This window comes from Centruroides sculpturatus, unplaced genomic scaffold (genome assembly GCF_000671375.1).
Source record: "Centruroides sculpturatus isolate CEXI.00-Female unplaced genomic scaffold, Cexi_2.0 scaffold583, whole genome shotgun sequence".
Classification (NCBI taxonomy): domain Eukaryota; kingdom Metazoa; phylum Arthropoda; class Arachnida; order Scorpiones; family Buthidae; genus Centruroides; species Centruroides sculpturatus.
Window position 1 is genome coordinate 213,998 of NW_019384800.1, and position 20,962 is coordinate 234,959.

A 20,962-nucleotide genomic window follows, 5' to 3' on the forward strand; every position below is an offset into this window, starting at 1 on the left:
ATTTATCCTTGTCCAAATACGTTTCATAGAACTCTTCCAAATCTTCTTAACTTTTCTAATGTTCATTTGGTGATATGTACAATAAAGTTAACATTTATGTTCATTTGACCTAGCTCCGCGGGCCGCAACACGACTCCCGGCGGGCCGCATGCGGCCCGCGGGCCTCATGTTGGCCACCCCTGCACTAAGCTGTAGTGTGAGGATCTATGTTTTAGCCTGGTAGAATGAGGCCCTGTGCTTCATTTCAAAGCATGAAACATAACTAACTTTGCAATAAAACTAGCTTCGTCCAAGGTGTACTATACCTTCATAGAATAACTATTTAAACTGTAACCTGTTTAAGTTTAAATCCGACTCAGATCATAACTCAGAACTAAAGTATTATAATTATAAAACAAGCTATTAATTCCATCTTCAATAGAAAACATTAAATTAATTCATATAAAATTAATTTTAATGTAAAACTAATTAATTTAGTGGAAGACAATGTAAAACAAATTATTAAAAATATTATATAAAATCTTTACAATTTGAAAACATCGATCAATAATTCAATACGAAATTCAAGTCAGGATAAACGGTAAACAGCATTATCTGTAGTAATTACAGTTTTAGAAAGAAAACATCAAAACTTATAAATTAATTTATTAATAATTAAATAAGATGAAAATCCTTTAAAACTTTATAAAAATTAATTAGGAATATTAATTAATTAGGACACTACCTTATTATGAATATGTAACAAACAAGATGATATTAATAAAATAATTAATTGTTGTGTTACTAAATTACAATGAATTCAATTAACTTCTATACAAAATAGAAATAAAAATGTTTTAACAATACGGTATTTTATCTCTTTTGATTTTGATTTAAATCAAAAGAAATAAAATACCGTATTGTTAAAAGTATCTGTATCTGTTTAAAATTATAATCCTTTAAAATTTCATACTTTTCAAATAAATATGTATTTTTATTTTATTTCTTGTTCAATTTATAAGGTTCTATGATAGTATTCTATGTTAGTATGTTTATCCGGAAATTTTGAGAACACGTGGTCTTAAGACTTCTTGACTTACTACATACAGCCCTACAGCACTTACTATGAGTAATAACATGCAAAAAAATGTACTAACATAAGCACGATTATTTATGAACGTAGAGTATTATATATAATACCTTCATAAATAGTCGTGTAGATGTTATATTATATGGAAGTTTCATTATTAATATTACATATATTTATATCTATATATTATATAATGTACTGTACATATATATACGTTAAATTATACAAAAGCACTTATTAACTATTAATTCTTTATACATGCTTTTATTGATAACTCTTAATAATAATTGTATTTTGGAATAGCAAAATGGGGTGAGACTTCATTGAATTGATTAAGAAACCTGTTTTAGTATGCAAACTTTTAAATATTTTTAAATATTCAAAAATAATTTACAAACCCATTAAGTATAGTAAATAACTTAAGAACATTAAGAATTGAATAGGTTTAAGTTTTCTTTTTTAAATAAAAACTAAAAAATCATAGCCGCAGCATGTATAAAGGTAGAAAATAATCAAGAACAAGTACAAAATAAACATTCATAAACTAAAATCTAAATGCAGCGCAATACAATATTCTTGCAGGACTTGATGAGTGTGTGTTCTTGACAAAAATAAAACACAACAATATTCATCCAATTGTATGACTAGTACATTTAGAAATATATTTACAAATTAGTTAATCAAAATGAAAGTTGAAAATCCATTAATGTAAATGTTTAAAAAGGAAAAAGTATTGAAAGTAATGGGAAGTTGGTTGAATATGCATTAGAATTAAATTATAAATGTTTGGAAAAATATAATCGATTAGAATTTAGGAATTGTAAAATAGACTGTAATTATTATGCAGATTTTTTAAAACATTCTTCCACTTCTTCTTGTTTGTGTTTTTCTCAAAGACAAAAAAATACAACACACAGTAGAACAATATTTATGCAATATTAATAACTCGTCTTGTAAAATTTTATTCTTGTGTAACTCTTCTTGTCAGGAACTCTTTAATATTCTTTAAATTTTTATTGTGTTTGTGCAGTTCTTATGTATATATAACAGTGCAGTTATTCTTACAGATATCCTACAAGAACTGCAAGAATACTTATAATATTAAGAACACTTCTTGAAGCTTTTGTGTGCACAAGACATAATAAGAACCTGAAGAATAAAAAATATTAAGAAATCTAAATCATTATCTATTTTATGACTATTAAACTTCAATGTGTTATATTATTCCAAAAATTTACAATTCAACTCTGATGCATATTCAATTAAATCTCCATCACTTCCAATACGTTTTCTTTTCCAAACATTTACAGCAATAACTTTCAACTTTCATTTTGATTAACCTAATTTGTAAAGTACATTTGCATTTTTAAAGATTTAGATTTGTCTACATTTGAAAACTAATATCGTGCCATATGTTAATATCTTACACAGACTTAACATTAAGCTTAGTTAAAACTGACTTCTAATTTTAGTTAATTATACGAATTTCTATCACAAATTAAAAATATTTATATTATTTAAATATTAAAATTCATTTTGACATTTATTAAATCGATAATTCTGTTAAGTGACCCAAACAAAATCTACTTTTCTGTCAGCAATAACAAAATTTCTTGACGTTTCGTATAATTAATGTACTTTTCAAATATTTCTTTATAATAATAACAATAACAATAATAATAATTAAAGTTTAAAGAAAAGATTTTAAATTATATTTTTAAGAAATTTAAATACATTCATTATATAAAAATGCTCTTGAATTTAATAATTTACAATGCGTAATATTTAATTACTATGTAAAATTAATTGTATTTTAATCATATTTACTCATTAAAAATATAATTTAGTACTTGATTTTATTTAAAGATTTTATAAGTCGACTAATTAAGAGTCAAGAAAAGATTTACATGAATATTTATAAGGTTTACTTTATCAGTTATTGTCGTATTTAAAATATTCATTACAAGTTTCGGAGAGGCGAAGGAAGGTAATTGTACGCTTCTTTTCTTATAATTTAAAAAAGTTATTATGACAAAAATTAGATTAAACTGATAATTATATACAATAGTCTTTGATCTATGATAGCTATACATAACAATTCTGTTTGAAGGTTTAATTGATGATGCTACTAGATCGTTTGCTCTTAAACAAAATTAATTATAAAATATTTAAATAATGTGTTTAGATATCTTTGATTATTTTTTATTAGTAATTTCTTTATTTATTTAAGCAGTATTTTTTGAAATATATGAAATAGTTGTACAAAGATATAATATACAGTATATACTATAGTGAAAGTATTGTACACATACATATCATATAACTTATAGACCTACTTATGAAATATTATACTGTTATTAATTATAAAAATTGGCATTCTCTATGTATGTGGGTATATATATACATATAATATAAATCTTGTTCGTCTGTCTGTCCTCTAAAAGAACAGACAGATGAGGAAGTGCATAGAGAACCTCTCTATGCACTTCTTCCTCGCAGAAAATTCGGCTACCGTGAAACTTAACATCCTCTTCTCTCCCTAATTTCATCCTCTTGACATTTTGTGATAATGGTAATAATGGTAGGTTAGAATAAAACATTTAATATGGGTCCATTTTAATGTTTTTCCTTATTACTTTTTTCCTAATAGCGCTGAGCATATCTGCTAGTAGCTTATAAACTTTTTAAATATAATAAATAAATCAGAAAGTTTGTCAAATAAAAAAAGATAGTTCAAACTGGAAAAATGCACAAATAATAGTTGCATAGATAACTTTTGCTTTAAATATAATAAATAAATGAGAAAGTTTGTCAAATAAAAAAAGATAGTTCAAACTGGAAAAATGCACAAATAATAGTTGCATAGATAACTTTTGCTTTAGTCCAGTAGTACATTATAAATGACAAATGTTTTCAAACTTATGATGAACTTTCAAAATATGTTCAAAAACATTTGTTGTTTCTAATGTACTACTGGAAGAAAGCAAAGGTTATCTAGGTGATTATTATTTGAGAAATTTTGTAAGTTTATATGTGGAATTGTTTTATCTTTGTACTGCCTTTGTAGAAACATTTGTGTTCAGATTGGCAGTGTCATTGAATTTTGTCTTTTTTTTTCTCTCAATATTGTTGGAAAATTTTATTTTTTATTTTATTTATATATTTTTTTATAAATCTCTTCCATTGTATTTTACAGAAAACTTTGAAAANCAATAACCGTTTATTGTATGTGGATATTTTCATACTGTACTGCTTTTAAACAATCTTTATGTATTAAAATTATAAAAGAAAGAAATTGCGATAAAAGTTACCAAATTTGTAAATAAATATCCATGCCTTTTCATTATTAAACTAAAAGTTTTTTCTTCTTTCTTTTAGCAATTGTTTAAATCGTACGCTACATTTTATGTATTCTGTTGCAAAACATCGACAGATCTTAAAGTCGGTGTGCAACCTCAAATAAATTCTGTACGTGGAATGGTAGGAAAAAAAATAAAATAAAAAATATTCTGGCGTAGTAAACACGAGTATTATGTTGTATTCTAAAGACACATGACAAGTTTTCCATCAAATACCTTTATTAGTTGAGTCGATACGGTACATTGTTTTGTACTCGTTTCGGGCTTTGCCCCTCTTCAGTCAACTATAATACAATATGTATTTTTTATCTAAAAACAAATCAATAAAAAATATTCATTTCAACGTCACAACATTATGATACATCATTAAAGAATAATTTCATCACAAATGTTGCAAATCAGAAAATAGCAAACGCAGTCTGAAAATTAATGCAAACTGACCAATGTCGGAGATTTACAACTTAATAATATGCAACATTTGTGATGAAACTGTTCTTTAATGATGTATCCTTCTTCTATGATAATGTAATAATTTTTACTTTTCTACTGCCCTTCCACGTGCAGAATTAGAGTATATTTCACGCTGAATTTAAAGTGCGTGGAATTTTTTGCAGCAAATTGTATTACTTGTTATTCGTTTATTAACAAAATCAACCATTCATACATATTAGATGAAGTTATCAAAGCTAAAATCAAAAATGATATTGCTTCCATTAACTTTTGATAGTTAAATACTTTAAAACACAGAAAATGTTTAAGTATTTAACTACACGTAGCATGGCATCGATATGAAAATAATTGTATATATTCATTTACTTTCTTACACTTAAATTTTTGATCGTGTAACTCTGTAAAAAAGTTTTAAAACTATTTTACTAATTAATATATTAAATTTAAAAAAAAAAAATATTATCTGAAATTCAATTTTTAATGAATAACAGATGTTTAGTAAACACATTTATGACAACGAATACTTAGCAAATTATTATTAAAGCATAAGCTACTTTTATCTATTAAGATAAATAATAAAAAGACATCATNTTTCATATGATGATGATGAAGGCTAGAAAACTTCAGTATATATGCTATTTCTATACAAGTATATACTGGGCAATGTATAGTAGTAGGCTTATACTGTTTTCATTACAGTCTTAAACCATTCATTATCCAATTTTCTAATCTTTTTTTTGGCATTATTTCTATTGCACTTTATTCTTCTCACATTATTTTACAGTCTGCAAACTTACACATCATTAAATATATTCTGTAGTAATAGCACATAATAGTCTGTTTCCTCCAATTCAGTATTGACAGCCTATTAAGGTTTCAATTCATAGATCGTAGTAGACCATCAGGCTCAATATTATATAATTACGGCTCATATTTCTTCTATTTATAACCTAATTTTAAGCTTTCTTCTTAAAAATGTACACATTTTTAGACTATTTTGTTAAACGATGCCTCCGGTGTTTAAATGTAAAATCCTTTTGTACGAAAGAGTATATTTATTTAAGACATAAAGCAAAAAATAGCATTTAAATAGTTTAAATGTAGTAATTCATCGCTCCTACAATACCTTATATAAATATTATAAAAATAATGAAAAAAATATCTTTAAAAAATGGACTCGTATATAGAAAAATATAAAAATAGAATACAACTGAAGCATCTAAGAGGTTTGGTCATGTAAGGATCGCGTCTCTCGCAATTACATCTTAAAAATCTCACAGAAGGAAAATAATAAAACCTAGAATAACACGAGCAGATAAAATCAATGAGTCACAAATAATTCGAAGTAAGAAGATTAGCAAAATTTGAGGATCTTCATTCACTGTCCTATCAGATGGTTCAATAGTCAAGATCATGAGATCATTGACACGTCATAGATCTTGAAGGTCCTAGATAAAATTAAACAAAATTAAAGCTTATAAATTCAAAAAACGACGTTATTTATCTAGATGCAGGAGTTAAAAATGTGTACGATACATTTTCAGGTGACGATATGACGTAAACTAGGGACTGCAGATTTATTGAAATTTATTTGGACTCTCCTCAGGGTTAGACACCATGGACAAATTTCGCTTTCGATTACGTTATATTACGCCAATGCATGAGATAAAGAAGAAATTCATCACATATGAAGCTTAAACACGAAAATTAATCAGAAATGCTTCAATAAAATATTTAGGATTAAATTTTGAGCAATGCCAAAGATGTTATGTTAAAATATTTAGCTATGCCAAAATGAAAATCATAGAATTTACACGGATCATTAAATCAAAATTGATAATTTCCAAATATTTTTACATAAATCCAGTAAAAATCTGTCTAAAACGAAACCTGCCAACATGAAAAAAATAATTCGATACCGTGCAATTCCGGTTTACAGAGGTTTTATTGTATTTAATTTTAAAATTAGCATTAATATAACCATCGTAACGTAAATTAATTTATAAAATTTCATGAGTTATTTGTTAATTTTTTTAGACAAACCAATTAAAATTAGATTTAACTTTTAAATTTTATTTTGAAATATTTAAATAAGGTCATTTCATAGTTGCTGTGATATGAATTAATTTTAATTTAAATCAATTAATCAATTAATGGGATTCAAACTGGAAAATGGAGTTAATATATAATTGGTGTCGCCATCTAGTGTAAATTTAAATTAATAATTAATCGCTTTTAAACACTTGTATAAATAGGTTAATTTAATTGCTGTTTGATAAAATTGACGAAAATTGCTATTTAAAATTATATTATATTATTTAAATTAGTTTAATAACGTAAATTTATTTATAAAATCTATTGTAAAAAGTATTTAATGTAAAATGCAACATAGATTGCATTTTACATTAAACTTTTGTACTTGTGTACGATTCTATAAAACTCCAAAATATCATTTGAAATTTTATATAAATAATGATTCATTATTTCTGACGTTAAATGTTCCTTCATCAAATTCTTGATATTTTAATTAATTTGTTTATGTTTTAATCGATACATGAGCTATTGATCGTGGAATAAACATGAAAAAAGACACGGAGAAAAATAAAATGACGATAGAAATGATGCTAAAAAACAAGTCGATTCTAAACAAAAATTGAAAGATGATGATGATAGAAAGCTTTTTTAAACTACTAAGGTTTGTAGTATATATTAGTATACTGTATTATGATGATAAAATAGATTCTAAATACAGTCAAATCTCCAATAACAGTCATGCCTCTAAATAGCGGCCTTTTTTCAGGAACTTTTTAAAAACAAAATTGCACACAAAATTACCTCTAAATGTCAGCCGTTTCTATGTTTCCGTCAGTGGTTGTTGTTCAGAGGTTTGACTGTATTAACCTAATGATAATATGATGATGATGAAGGCTAGAAAACTTCAGTATATATGCTATTTCTATACAAGTATATACTGGGCAATGTATAGTAGTAGGCTTATACTGTTTTCATTACAGTCTTAAACCATTCATTATCCAATTTTCTAATCTTTTTTTTGGCATTATTTCTATTGCACTTTATTCTTCTCACATTATTTTACAGTCTGCAAACTTACACATCATTAAATATATTCTGTAGTAATAGCACATAATAGTCTGTAGATTATAAAAACAATCATGATGATAGTAATAGAAAGTAATGTAGTTTTAGTCACCCAAATGTAGTTTTAGAATTAAAACTAAAACTGAGGAACGTGACTAAAACAGCGTAATAGAAAGCATTTGACCAGCTTTTTTTCAATTTCTTTTAAAAATTTTCTAAATTGTGTTTTTTAAATTATTTTCTCCGTTCGATCTTTTAATTAATAGTGAAATCGGCAGATATACATCTCTAATAAGCAATTATTTATTGTGATATCATCACAATGCCAGGCTGCAATTTTTAATCATATTTTTAATTCATTTAATTTAAAATATACGCTCTCCATCTCGAATAGTAGGGGCTTGCCCCTGTACATCATACTTTTTCGTTATCAATGGAGTCGTGCCGGTCATCTATCTAACATCTTTCGGGGAAAATTTTTGAATTGAAATAACATGACTTCCAGTTTATATCGGAAGTTGTTATATAGTTAATCAGGGCTTCCTGTCCCGAAGCTTTATTAATCTGATCGAATTTCATTTATCTAACACCATTCTCGAGATTAAGAAAAAACAGACGGACAGATAGTCGACAGTGTAAATTTATAGATCTACAATTTTTTCAAATTGCAACCCAATTAATCGGAGTAAGAAATACTGTATCAATGATGTCATAGATCTAATTAAACATGCAAATAAAAAATAAATTTGTAAAGTGACAACAAAATAACAAGGAAAAATTTAATCTATATTAAATACGTTAGAATTGTGCAGAATTAAATATTAATTAATTCTGCACGTGCTCAGAAATTCTTTGTTTTCTTTGGATAATAATGCAAGCCTATATGAATTTTTCGTACATTATATAATTATTAATGGAGTTGGAGAATAAATTGACAAGCTCGCTATTCCCTTCAAATAGCAGGAGGTATTTCATAAGGCTGTTAGATATCTCCAGAAGTAAAAGCTATTATTGTAAGGTCAGATAAACGCTTTGGTGAAGATATTGAGCTTATATACCTGATATTTACCGTACACTGAAAAGTATGTTTTATCCAGCCTCTCACATCACACAATTTGTATAAAGAGGACGAAGGATTTGAAAAAATTATGTACATACAAACGTGCAATGCTTCCTTTCCGAATGGTCCCAAAGAAGATATTATCTAAATCAACTAGATATAATTGTATTTCTTGGAGCAAACTGTCTGGACATTACAGATATTATCTTGTGTTGACATATCGTTGTAGGTTTCAGAAGCATCCACTTTCTTTCTGTATCTACACTAAATATTTGTTACTTTGTCTTCGATGAGACATCCAGAACCAAATAAAGCTTTTATCTAACAAATAACATAGCATATATTATGCCTGTTGAACATTCTGCCAAAGGATGTTTGTAAAAAGGATAGATTGTGTGAGACCCTAGGGAATTAGATGAAAGGTTACACAATTGTTCTCACAATTGTTTTTAACATTATTCAAAAGCCTGTTATAAATTTAAAAAATCGTTAGACATCATTTTCTGGTAATAAATGTTAACATAAATTGGAATGAAAGGCATTATTTTAAGCGATGTTTCACAAAATTCTTGGTAAAATATAATGTAAAGAAAATACCTTATTTGTTTTCCTTATACTAGCATTTGGGTTTTCTATAAAATAGTCTACAGTTCACATAATAATTGTTAATTCAGTTTCTCTTAATATGATCATGTAAAGTACTTGTCATGATTCTGTTCTCATAACCATTTAACAATATTAAAATTGTAAAATGAGTAGCATGGAGTTTTCTCGACAGATAATTTATTGCTTTATACGAATTCCTCTTGTATTCTTCGTAGAGAATGATAATCATGAATTTTTCTCAAAATTAACCAATTATGCAAATATATCACTTACAGAGAGTCAGTCATTCATTTATTTTGATTCCAGTAAAAAAGTTTTCTCATTTCCATGTTTTATTAACTACATTTACAATGTCATGTAATTTTAAATTAGTTACATATCTTATATTATGTATTATATTTCTCACCGATAGTTAAAATATAGTAAAGAAAATTTCAAAGATGTAGAAGTGTAAAATTATTTGAGTTTTAAGTTATTTTTAATTGAAATTTATTTATGTAGTTAATACTTTAATGCTGTTTAAGGACACGAATCTTGTTCATTTTAAATTAACTAAAGTTATAATATCTAAATCACTTTAAGCAGTTTAACAGAGTGTAATTAAATCGTAATATCGTAATTACTATAGACTATCAAAGGCAATAATGCCTATTATAGTCTATAATAATTAAGATATTAAGCCTTTAGCCTCTATATTGTCTTCTATTATAGCCTATATATCTTATGTAGGCTATAATAAAACAATATTGCGGTAGCAAATAGTCACTATTAACAGAGTATATATTTATAGAACAAGGACAATAAGTTATACTTTACGTCTAACTTTGTTATAATGCAACTTTTGATGAAATTACTTCTGGTTTTCCACTAATTTGGACGATGAAGAATAATTTTCTAATCGTAAAAAGTAATTTAAATTGTAAAATTAAAAACTAGAAAGAGTAAAATCTTAACCGTTACATTTATAGAAAAAAATTATATTTTCCTTTGACTATACATACAGAGATAAGTCTTAATTCATTTTTTGTCCTTTCATACGCTGTACGAGGCAATACAGCGTGTGAAAGGACAAAAAATGAATTAAGACTCATCTCTGTATGTATAGTCAAAGAAAAATATGATTTTTTTTCTATAAATGTCATATATGTCCTGGCAATTTTATTTAATCTTAATCGTTACATTTACTTTATCCTTAATTACGACATTCAAGTGGTAAATAATGATTTTAAAAAGTTTTATAAACTAAAAATTATATAAGTATCATCTGTTTATGTTATTTTGCAACAATCTATGTGATTTTAATTGTGTTGTTAATATTATTTATATGTAATTTTACTAAAGTAAATATAATTTTATTAGATTACACACATAAGATATATTGACATTTAATAAAGTACAATAGTCCATTTTAATTGTAGATGGATAAATTCATTTTTTTAGATTTACTCTTCTTCTCTTTTTTAGTATTCAAGCATCTAGTACAGAATACTTTCCATTGTCTCGCATAGGTTTTACCTTAAAGCTAGGAAAAATCTTATTTAAATTATTGATTTTCTTTCCTCTCCTTTCTCTTTTCCTTTTCCTTAATGTTCCTCAATATACAATCTCTTCTAAGTGTAGCCCATGTCTAATCCAATTGCATTATACAACGTAATATATACAGTTGAACCGCAACTCCAATAATGGCTATCTAAACGGTAGTTATTTTTTCAGGAACGTTTCTAGAAATGCATACAAAATAACCCTCAAACGACGGCCATTTTTTAAAAAATGTTACCGTTACCGTTACCGTTCAGTTACAATTGTTCAGAGGTTTGACTGTAATACATAAACAAAATCTACATACATTTTTACAGGAATAAAATGATATTAAAAATCAGAATCAGATCGCATCATTAATGACATTAAAACGTCGTAAAGCGAATCGTCCTATTTTTGATAAATTCAGTATTATAAGTTGAGATTAAATTCCTGAAAATATAGCTTTGACATGTAATTTTATACAGAAATAACCAATCAAAACGCAACACTTTAATAAAAATGAAATTGGGAAGAGACGAGGTTCGTTAGGTTAGAGAATCGTCGTAAAGCGAGCCGTTCTCTTAAATCAAGCTAAATATTATAGAGGTGTAGAATATATTTAAGGGTCTAGGATGAAGAAAGGAAGAGAGTAAGGGGGACGAGAAGGAGAATAAAAAAGAGAGCGGTTTCATTGGAGTAATGAGCAGATAATATTTTTTTTATATTATACAAAATAATAATTTATCTTGAAACACTTTTCTTGACTTTGGAGTGAAAAGTCATTCTAATACATCAATAATTTTTCGTTTAAAATTTAATTTTAGCAATTTCATTTTCATGTTTATTGATTATATTTTAACATCCATAGATAATTTTAGTAGTACATGACAGTTACATGACAGCTAGGTACACATTATAATTAATTATTAGCAGTTAGTTTACTGGGCTTCGAATATTTTATTTATTGTAATACAATTTTATATTTAATTCAAATTTCATAACAATCAGTTTATAAAATGTGAAAAGACTTGAAAAAAATACATAAGTAAGTGTTTTAATAAGAAAGTATATCAAAATTAAGTGTGGAAAAGGTAATTTTTTAAAAAGAATAATAATTATTATTATGTAAAATTCTATTTTTTTTCAATAATGGCTAACAGAATGTCTCAAAAGCAAACTGAGATATATTTTGTGATTAATTTTATTAGAATCTATTTCAAAATATTATCAAAAATTTCTTAAAATAAATAATTAAAATCTTGGAAATATTATATATTTTGACAGAATTATTTTAAAATAATAAAGCATTTTAAATATTATAAAAGGTATTTATAGTATATAAAAATAAATATTTATAATTTAAGAATTTTTAAGATGATCACAATGCCTTGTCAATAATCCTTTGTATATGTCCGATATTATTATGCAATCAGAAATAGAATGCACTGAAACATTGCTTTTTTTAATTGTCTTCAATAGAAAATATACAGTTAGGTGAACGATGCAAGAAATTTCATATAAATGAAAGAAGGTTTAATCAAGTAGAGTGTCTGTATGTTTTCCTCATGTTACTGCGGTAGCAACCGGATGCTCTTCTATGATATACAGATGGTGATCGGTTAACGAACATAATCCGTTCCAAGACTTTGTTCGCTAACCGAACTGCTCGTTAACCGATTATCAATTTAACATAGGTTTGCTTGGGAATTTGATTAATTCGTTCTGGAGACCCCCAAAAATAAAAAATATATACTTTCTTACTACGTTTATTTATATGTAATATTAAAAATACATATATACACAGACTTGCATTTTTATTACTCATGTTTTTTTGTTTGTGGGGGTTAAATAATCTGCCTAATGTCGATTGCTTTTCTCTTCAGGATTTTCAGAATTAATAGCATTGTAATTGTAGAGATCCCCAAGTCTATTAACCTCAACCTGGTTTGTATGCCATTCTAAGACCGTTGATCTGACATCCCCCACTTCCTCAAAAGATCTTCAATTAATAGCAGATATCGGCATTAATCCTCTTTTTCATAATAAAACATATCTCGCCGAGTTTCTTGATGTTCTTCATTCAAGAGTTCTTTGCGTTCTTCTGTCGTCAGATCCGTTTCAGGTTCCATTATGAGCTCTTCAATGTTCTTTATTTCTCAGATGTGATATTTGTTACTCCTTTAGCTGCTTGAGTTTTCTTAATTATACAGTGCAGTATCGTTCTTAGATAAGATTGAAGTGCGCCATACTGTACATTTGTTCAAGCTACCTTTGCTCTCTCTCTACCAAGCTAACTCTCTACCTTTGCTATTATACTCTCACCTTTCGAAAATAAAAACCAACGCAAATCTTAATGAGTGCCCGCCCGACAGTCTCGCGAATACTATAAAATAATTATTTGTCAGAAAAATAAAAGGCTGGAAATACAAGGGAGTATTTCAAAATTCGAGGAATACTATCCGATCTGCATATACCGGGTTGAGCGTCGACGTTGACGTCTCCCGCGCTTCAAAAAGTTACCTGAAAACAAAGGAAAATCAGTCGGTATTTGCTATTTCCGTCGCTTCTTTTTATGTTTGTTCAGTGAAGTAGTGTTCGTTATCCGATCATATGTTCGTTGTCTGATCATAAAAATCTTTCACAAATTGTATACCTATAAATTCCCACTGTCGTCCGTCCGTCCGTCCGTCTGACTGTCTTTCCTTAATCTCGTGAATAGTGTTAGATAAATAAAACTGAAGACCAGATACGGAAACCTTAGAGGAATGAAGCCCCGATTAGGGATAAGACCTTCCGAGGTAAACCGGCAGTTATTTCATCTTAAAAGTTTTTCCCTGAAAGGTGACCAAGACACTATTGTTAATTAAAGGGAAATTATGATATACAGGGGCAAGCTAGTACTAATTTGACGTGGAGAGCATATAATTTAAATAAATTAAAAATATGATTAAAAATTGCAATCCGGCATTGTGACTATGTCACAATAAATAATTACTCGTTACATTTATTTTACACTAAAAGCTGGAGTTTTACGTTAGAACTAAAAATGTTGATATTTAATTTCTTATTGCTTTTATTTTANAGAATTTTTAAGATGATCACAATGCCTTGTCAATAATCCTTTGTATATGTCCGATATTATTATGCAATCAGAAATAGAATGCACTGAAACATTGCTTTTTTTAATTGTCTTCAATAGAAAATATACAGTTAGGTGAACGATGCAAGAAATTTCATATAAATGAAAGAAGGTTTAATCAAGTAGAGTGTCTGTATGTTTTCCTCATGTTACTGCGGTAGCAACCGGATGCTCTTCTATGATATACAGATGGTGATCGGTTAACGAACATAATCCGTTCCAAGACTTTGTTCGCTAACCGAACTGCTCGTTAACCGATTATCAATTTAACATAGGTTTGCTTGGGAATTTGATTAATTCGTTCTGGAGACCCCCAAAAATAAAAAATATATACTTTCTTACTACGTTTATTTATATGTAATTTTAAAAATACATATATACACAGACTTGCATTTTTATTACTCATGTTTTTTTGTTTGTGGGGGTTAAATAATCTGCCTAATGTCGATTGCTTTTCTCTTCAGGATTTTCAGAATTAATAGCATTGTAATTGTAGAGATCCCCAAGTCTATTAACCTCAACCTGGTTTGTATGCCATTCTAAGACCGTTGATCTGACATCCCCCACTTCCTCAAAAGATCTTCAATTAATAGCAGATATCGGCATTAATCCTCTTTTTCATAATAAAACATATCTCGCCGAGTTTCTTGATGTTCTTCATTCAAGAGTTCTTTGCGTTCTTCTGTCGTCAGATCCGTTTCAGGTTCCATTATGAGCTCTTCAATGTTCTTTATTTCTCAGATGTGATATTTGTTACTCCTTTAGCTGCTTGAGTTTTCTTAATTATACAGTGCAGTATCGTTCTTAGATAAGATTGAAGTGCGCCATACTGTACATTTGTTCAAGCTACCTTTGCTCTCTCTCTACCAAGCTAACTCTCTACCTTTGCTATTATACTCTCACCTTTCGAAAATAAAAACCAACGCAAATCTTAATGAGTGCCCGCCCGACAGTCTCGCGAATACTATAAAATAATTATTTGTCAGAAAAATAAAAGGCTGGAAATACAAGGGAGTATTTCAAAATTCGAGGAATACTATCCGATCTGCATATACCGGGTTGAGCGTCGACGTTGACGTCTCCCGCGCTTCAAAAAGTTACCTGAAAACAAAGGAAAATCAGTCGGTATTTGCTATTTCCGTCGCTTCTTTTTATGTTTGTTCAGTGAAGTAGTGTTCGTTATCCGATCATATGTTCGTTGTCTGATCATAAAAATCTTTCACAAATTGTATACCTATAAATTCCCACTGTCGTCCGTCCGTCCGTCCGTCTGACTGTCTTTCCTTAATCTCGTGAATAGTGTTAGATAAATAAAACTGAAGACCAGATACGGAAACCTTAGAGGAATGAAGCCCCGATTAGGGATAAGACCTTCCGAGGTAAACCGGCAGTTATTTCATCTTAAAAGTTTTTCCCTGAAAGGTGACCAAGACACTATTGTTAATTAAAGGGAAATTATGATATACAGGGGCAAGCTAGTACTAATTTGACGTGGAGAGCATATAATTTAAATAAATTAAAAATATGATTAAAAATTGCAATCCGGCATTGTGACTATGTCACAATAAATAATTACTCGTTACATTTATTTTACACTAAAAGCTGGAGTTTTACGTTAGAACTAAAAATGTTGATATTTAATTTCTTATTGCTTTTATTTTATTATATTTAATAATATTTATAAAATAAAACTTGTCTAAAACGGGCTTTCTTCAAAATGAAAACCCGCCTAAATGTAACATAAGTCTTGGAATGGTTTGATATATAAAATACTGTATAATAAGCCGTGTCTAACTCAGAAACAAGACTTTTTGGGAGCTAATTACGTAACAAAATCTGAATAAAAGAGAATTTTTCGGTGTAACAACATCTACATTCTACAGCAAAATTAATGTCATAACTTGGGAGTCGGATCATGGAGGTTTCTTCTTAATATGGATAATTAACTATGATAAAAAATTTTCTAAATGAATTCTAAAATTATATTTAAAAATTTTTCATTAAAATACATTTTTCTTATTTTTAATTATTAAAGTTATAGAGCTAAATGCGTTCGTTAAGACTCGCAAATTTAGAAATTGAAAGCAATTGCTTAAAAGGACGCAATACTCAAATCGAGAAAGTTAAATAAATCGCCATTACGTGCAGATCATACTGAAATCTCTGGCATTATTTAAAAATCCTTAGAGATTAGAGTTGGAATATTTAATTCGTTTGGCAAAGAAAATGATAGTATTAAAATGACTCTCATTTGGAAAATAGCTTAAAGTATCTGAGAGATTTCATTTATAAAATCTTTTAGAGAATATTCAAAAAGGTACTACAACTAATCAAATTTCACTTATGATGAATTAAGTGATTTAAAATTGTTCCTACAAAGCCATAAAATTTTAAATAATAAAAATTACTTATCTTTCATAAAATAAATCAAATGTGACTGAAGAATAACATAATCTTGATACTAAGAGGGTTTTTCACAATGAAACTTATTTAAATTTAAAATCAAAACTCTAATAAAAATTATTCAATTTGAATAGAATATTTAATGAATTAGATTGTTGTTAATTCTATTAAATTGTGAATTCTAACATCCAAATACACTAGGAACATGTTCAAATATTTTGCATTTTGAATTGAATTGATGGGCAACGTAACACAACACATGGACGATCTACCACAGGTTTACCTCCCGAGAAGACTTTTATAGGAAATTGGCCTCTAGATAGTTGTTAAATATCTGAAATAAACCCGGAAAACTCCGTTGATGAGAGTCGAACCCGCAACCATTAATAGCAGTGTTCAATAGTTGCATCCATATTTTACAGTTACTAATTTCTAGTGTGTTCCTATAGCATATTAATTCTTCAATTGAAATATATATGTAGAGTATAAATGGAAATATACTCTGTCTTCAAGAATTTTTCATAGTCCATATATTGGCATAGTATTTTCATAATTTAGCATTTACTAATAATGCCAAACCAAATACGGAAGATATTATGAAGAATATCTGATGTTTATTGAAGAGTTACTCATATTCAATGAGTGAAAATTCTATTTTTCTCATTACTATTAGTAATGAGAAAAATAGAATTTTCGCTCCATTAGTAAATTACTAATGGAGCGATATTTATTCTGTATCTGTAAGGAAAAGGCAAAATAAAACAAAGAAATTATTGTTCTTATTTTGTAATCCTAATCGAATCCTTCATTTACTACGGCCGCTCCTGAATATACTCGTAGTTACAAGATAGAAACTTGTTCTCTAGTAATGCAAGACTATATTGTCAACGTTTTTAATTATTCACTAAATAATATATTAAAATTTTCTTTGCAGAATATTGTAAAAATGCCAAATGTAATTAATCTCGTATTTATACGTTTTTTGTTTGTTTGTTTAACAAATAAGCCCGAAACTTAAAATGAGAATTGGCCCCTTAGGAGGTTGATTTGCTTTCCTCTTCATTCATTTCCCCCCTTTCACCAGTTGTATCATTGACTAAGGCCTGTCTTTTATATTCTATATGTATACAGTCAAATGACGTCATTGTCTATGTTTAAATCTTAAAAATTTATTTTTAATATATTAAAATTATCAAAGACGACTAAAATATAAAAATTAATTAATATATTTAGATTTAAAATANTTATTTCCAAAAACATCTTATCTTGTTATTCTAATCTCTTAGATGTTTGCCATTTCTAAATCACTTTTTGTAATTTCTTGTTTACTGCACTATAAACTTTTAAAAATATATAAAACTATTCTTCTTTAGCAAGGATATTTATTCGTTCCTATTTTTCATATAACTTATTGATCGGATATACAACTGGCAACTTCAATATATAGATATAGATCTGAGTTATAGATATAGATGAGTGTATAGTACACCATAACTTTGTGGATAATACAATATTTTGTGAACAAAAGGAGAAAATATAACCGTACTAAAATTAACAAGAAACATGAGATAATACTAATAATAGTGTATTTTCTTTTTTGCCCTTATTACCTAGAAAAAAAAATATTTCATAGGCACTCAAGGTCAATCGACGTATACAATGCATATGCCAAGGACGAGTATAAACAAACCATGCTAGTGACACAGCTTTGCCTATTTGGATGTTAATCTTTATTGTTAGAAACAGGTACACCGGAATTCCTATTGGTATGTTTATAAATGACAAATTATACAAATTACTTTTTTGCTTACTTCAACAATTAAATGAGTTCATTTAACATATTATAAATAAGAAATGTATTTTAAATAAATAAATTGATTTAATTATAAATTTTGAAGTTGTTTTTATTGTTTTTTAATAAAAATTATCATTATTTTATTAAAGAAATATCATCATTATTTATGAATTAAAGGGAGGGATGAATTATAAAGTATTGAAAGAATATTTCGTGAGATCAGTTAAGGTATTGAGTTTTACGTTAGAACTAAAAATGTTGATATTTAATTTCTTATTGCTTTTATTTTATTATATTTAATAATATTTATAAAATAAAACTTGTCTAAAACGGGCTTTCTTCAAAATGAAAACCCGCCTAAATGTAACATAAGTCTTGGAATGGTTTGATATATAAAATACTGTATAATAAGCCGTGTCTAACTCAGAAACAAGACTTTTTGGGAGCTAATTACGTAACAAAATCTGAATAAAAGAGAATTTTTCGGTGTAACAACATCTACATTCTACAGCAAAATTAATGTCATAACTTGGGAGTCGGATCATGGAGGTTTCTTCTTAATATGGATAATTAACTATGATAAAAAATTTTCTAAATGAATTCTAAAATTATATTTAAAAATTTTTCATTAAAATACATTTTTCTTATTTTTAATTATTAAAGTTATAGAGCTAAATGCGTTCGTTAAGACTCGCAAATTTAGAAATTGAAAGCAATTGCTTAAAAGGACGCAATACTCAAATCGAGAAAGTTAAATAAATCGCCATTACGTGCAGATCATACTGAAATCTCTGGCATTATTTAAAAATCCTTAGAGATTAGAGTTGGAATATTTAATTCGTTTGGCAAAGAAAATGATAGTATTAAAATGACTCTCATTTGGAAAATAGCTTAAAGTATCTGAGAGATTTCATTTATAAAATCTTTTAGAGAATATTCAAAAAGGTACTACAACTAATCAAATTTCACTTATGATGAATTAAGTGATTTAAAATTGTTCCTACAAAGCCATAAAATTTTAAATAATAAAAATTACTTATCTTTCATAAAATAAATCAAATGTGACTGAAGAATAACATAATCTTGATACTAAGAGGGTTTTTCACAATGAAACTTATTTAAATTTAAAATCAAAACTCTAATAAAAATTATTCAATTTGAATAGAATATTTAATGAATTAGATTGTTGTTAATTCTATTAAATTGTGAATTCTAACATCCAAATACACTAGGAACATGTTCAAATATTTTGCATTTTGAATTGAATTGATGGGCAACGTAACACAACACATGGACGATCTACCACAGGTTTACCTCCCGAGAAGACTTTTATAGGAAATTGGCCTCTAGATAGTTGTTAAATATCTGAAATAAACCCGGAAAACTCCGTTGATGAGAGTCGAACCCGCAACCATTAATAGCAGTGTTCAATAGTTGCATCCATATTTTACAGTTACTAATTTCTAGTGTGTTCCTATAGCATATTAATTCTTCAATTGAAATATATATGTAGAGTATAAATGGAAATATACTCTGTCTTCAAGAATTTTTCATAGTCCATATATTGGCATAGTATTTTCCGTATTTGGTTTGGCATTTACTAATAATGCCAAACCAAATACGGAAGATATTATGAAGAATATCTGATGTTTATTGAAGAGTTACTCATATTCAATGAGTGAAAATTCTATTTTTCTCATTACTATTAGTAATGAGAAAAATAGAATTTTCGCTCCATTAGTAAATTACTANCATTTAAACAAATAATTTTATAAAGTTAAGCTATATTGTAGATTTTTAATTTTTTTTTATTTTTTTACCATTTAACAATAGTTTATGAATGACACTGCATTTATCATTAATGCGTTAAGATACAATTGGATAATATCATCAAAGCGAAACATGAAGTAATATATACGAATGTCGATGTGATCACGTGGTAGAAACGTGGAGTATTTTACTTGTTTTTGTAATTAAATGAACCAATGAGATAACTCGTATCTCGATTATCTTTGTTAAGTTTAGGTTTAAAGTTCGTCTAGTTGTATAGATTTATCATTGTGTAAAGTTGATTTAACAAAGTTTGTGAAATATATTTTTATACTGTTCGATAGAATAAGGTGAGAATATTGCTTTTTAATAAGTAATTACTATTTAAAATATAATTTAGAATATAAAAAATAATTCTTAACATTCAAAAACATTGTACTGTACATATGAAGGTATAGTGTACATTTTTGTATTGCGTAACATTAGTATTTTTTGTTTTATAATACACAATATAATTTATTTTATTTTATTTTTTTTAATTTCAAGGTCTTACTTTCTAAACGGATATTAATAATTATTATTGTTTTAGTTAGAAATTGTATAAAAACGTTTAAAGTATATAAACTCCTACTTTTTTTTAATAAAAAAACTTCATTCCAATATTTGTAAATTTTAATATTATAATTATTAA

General features: G+C 27.3%; 1 protein-coding gene across 2 annotated transcripts in view; it reads left to right on the forward strand.

The window, feature by feature from the left end:
* The first annotated feature begins 20,502 nt into the window (after window positions 1-20,502).
* Window positions 20,503-20,962, forward strand: part of LOC111629527 — a 188,529-nt gene continuing 188,069 nt past the window's right edge. For both annotated transcript variants that reach the window (XM_023373448.1, XM_023373447.1), the window contains exon 1: window positions 20,503-20,621. The gene's annotated coding sequence lies outside the window, so the exon portion shown is untranslated. The remainder of the gene's footprint in view (window positions 20,622-20,962) is intronic.